The sequence below is a fragment of the Scyliorhinus canicula genome, chromosome 27, assembly GCF_902713615.1.
Source record: "Scyliorhinus canicula chromosome 27, sScyCan1.1, whole genome shotgun sequence".
Classification (NCBI taxonomy): domain Eukaryota; kingdom Metazoa; phylum Chordata; class Chondrichthyes; order Carcharhiniformes; family Scyliorhinidae; genus Scyliorhinus; species Scyliorhinus canicula.
In genome coordinates, this window is record NC_052172.1 from 19,057,146 (window position 1) to 19,060,442 (window position 3,297).

Here is a 3,297-nt window from a genome sequence, read left to right on the forward strand (position 1 = left end):
TCCCCTCCCCTACTCCAGGTTCAAGCGCCTGCAGAAACCTCCCAGTTTAAACTCGGTCGCTGTGCAGCCCTGATGATGTCGAGGGCAGGTCCCTGGCCTACTTGCCTGGAAGATAAGACTTGCATTTGTATAGCACCTCCCCCCGTCCCCGACAGTACCTACTCCACAGGGACTGCACCGGCTCAAGATACCAGCTCACCCCCACCACCCTCTCCAAGGGCAATTAGGGATGGGCAACATACTGCACCTATTGGCAGAGACACCCACCTACCATGAAATAATAAAACTTCACCTCCCATCAGCGGGCACAGTTCTAACACAGGAGGACACAGCAGCCAATTTGAGTATAGCAAGATCGCTCAAGAAGAGCAACTCGATAAACTACATTTTAAAAACATTTAGAGATTAGTATTGGCTCCATAACTGTCTCCTCCGACCCAGAGAGCAGACACGGCCTTAGTTTAACATCTGATCCTCTGACAGTGCAGCACTCCCTTGGTACTGACCCTCTGACAGTGCGGCACTCCCTCAGTACTGACCCTCTGATAGTGCAGCACTCCCTCAGTACTGACACTCTGACAGTGCAGCACTCCCTCGGTACTGACCCTCTGACAGTGCGGCACTCCCTCAGTACTGACCCTCTGACAGTGCGGCACTCCCTCAGTACTGACCCTCTGACAGTGCAGGTACTCCCTCAGTACTGACCCTCTGACAGGTGCAGCACTCCCTCAGTACTGACCCTCTGACAGTGCAGCACTCCCTCAGTACTGACCCTCTGACAGTGCAGCACTCCCTCATTACTGACCCTCTGACAGTGCAGCACTCCCTCAGTACTGACCCTCTGACAGTATGGCACTCCCTCATTACTGACCCTCTGACAGTGCGGCACTCCCTCAGTACTGACCCTCTGACAGTGCGGCGCTCCCTCAGTACTGACCCTCTGACAGTGCAGCACTCCCTCAGTACAGACCCTCTGACAGTGCAGCACTCCCTCAGTACTGATCCTCTGACTAGTGCAGCACTCCCTCAGTACTGACCCTCTGACAGTGCAGCACTCCCTCAGTAATGACCCTCTGACATGCAGGCACTTCGGTCAGTACTGACCCTCTGACAGTGCAGCACTCCCTCAGTACTGACCCTCTGACAGTGCGGCACTCCCTCAGTACTGACCCTCTGACAGTGCGGCACTCCCTCAGTACTGACCCTCTGACAGTGCGGCTCTCCCTCAGTACTGACGCTCTGACAATGCGGCACTCCCTCAGTACTGACCCTCTACAGTGCAGCACTCCCTCAGTACTGACCCTCTGACAGTGCAGCACTCCCTCAGTACCGATCCTCTGACAGTGCGGCACTCCCTCAGTACTGACCCTCTGACAGTGCAGCATTCCCTCAGTACTGAACCTCTGATAGTGTGGCACTCCCTCAGTACTGACCCTCTGACAGTGCAGCACTCCCTCAGTACTGACCCTCTGACAGTGCGGCACTCCCTCAGTACTGACCCTCTGACAGTGCAGCACTCCCTCAGTACTGACCCTCTGACAGTGCAGCACTCCCTCAGCACTGACCCACTGACAGTGCAGCACTCCCTCAGTACTGACCCTCTGACAGTGCGGCTCTCCCTCAGTACTGACCCTCTGACAGTGCAGCACTCCCTCAGTACTGACCCTCTGACAGTGCGGCACTCACTCAGTACTGACCCTCTGACAGTGCGGCACTCCCTCAGTACTGACCCTCTGACAGTGCAGCACTCCCTCAGTACTGACTCCTCTGACAGTGCAGCACTCCCTCATTACTGACCCTCTGACAGTGCAGCACTCCCTCAGTACTGACCCTCTGACAGTGCGGCACTCCCTCAGTACTGACCCTCTGACAGTGCGGCACTCCCTCAGTACTGACCATCTGACAGTGCAGCACTCCCTCAGTACTGACCCTCTGACAGTGCAGAACTCACTCAGTACTGACCCTCTGACAGTGCGGCACTCCCTCAGTACTGACCATCTGACAGTGCAGCACTCCCTCAGTACTGACCCTCTGACAGTGCAGAACTCACTCAGTACTGACCCTCTGACAGTGCAGCACTCCCTCAGTACTGACCCTCTGACAGTGCAGAACTCACTCAGTACTGACCCTCTGACAGTGCAGCACTCCCTCAGTACCGATCCTCTGACAGTGCGGCACTCCCTCAGTACTGACCCTCTGACAGTGCAGCACTCCCTCAGTACTGAACCTCTGACAGTGCGGCACTCCCTCAGTACTGACCCTCTGACAGTGCAGCACTCCCTCAGTACTGACCCTCTGACAGTGCAGCACTCCCTCAGTACTGACCCTCTGACAGTGCAGCACTCCCTCAGTACTGACCCTCTGACAGTGCGGCACTCCCTCAGTACTGACCCTCTGACAGTGCAGCACTCCCTCAGTACTGACCCTCTGACAGTGCAGGCACTCCCTCAGTACTGACCCTCTGACAGTGCGGCACTCCCTCAGTACTGACCCTCTGACAGTGCGGCACTCCCTCAGTACTGACCCTCTGACAGTGCAGCACTCCCTCAGTACTGACCCTCTGACAGTGCGGCACTCCCTCAGTACTGACCCTCTGACAGTGCAGCACTCCCTCAGTACTGACCCTCTGACAGTGCAGGCACTCCCTCAGTACTGACCCTCTGACAGTGCGGCGCTCCCTCAGTACTGACCCTCTGACAGTGCAGCACTCCCTCAGTACTGACCCTCTGACAGTGCAGCACTCCCTCAGTACTGACCCTCTGACAGTGCGGCACTCCCTCAGTACTGACCCTGTGACAGTGCAGCACTCCCTCAGTACTGACCCTCGCGAACTCCCTCAGTACTGACCCTCTGACAGTGCAGCACTCCCTCAGTACTGACCCTCTGACAGTGCGGCACTCCCTCTGTACTGACCCTCTGACAGTGCAGCACTCCCTCAGTACTGACCCTCTGACAGTGCGGCACTCCCTCAGTACTGACCCTCTGACAGGTCCGCACTCCCTCAGTACTGACCCTCTGACAGTGCGGCCTCCCTCAGTACTGACCCTCTGACAGTGCAGCACTCCCTCAGTACTGACCCTCTGACAGTGCAGGCACTCCCTCAGTACTGACCCTCTGACAGTGCAGCACTCCCTCAGTACTGACACTCTGACAGTGCAGGCACTCCCTCAGTACTGACCCTCTGACAGTGCAGCACTCCCTCAGTACTGACCCTCTGACAGTGCGGCACTCCCTCAGTACTGACCCTCTGACAGTGCAGCACTCCCTCAGTACTGACCCTCTGACAGGGCAGCACTC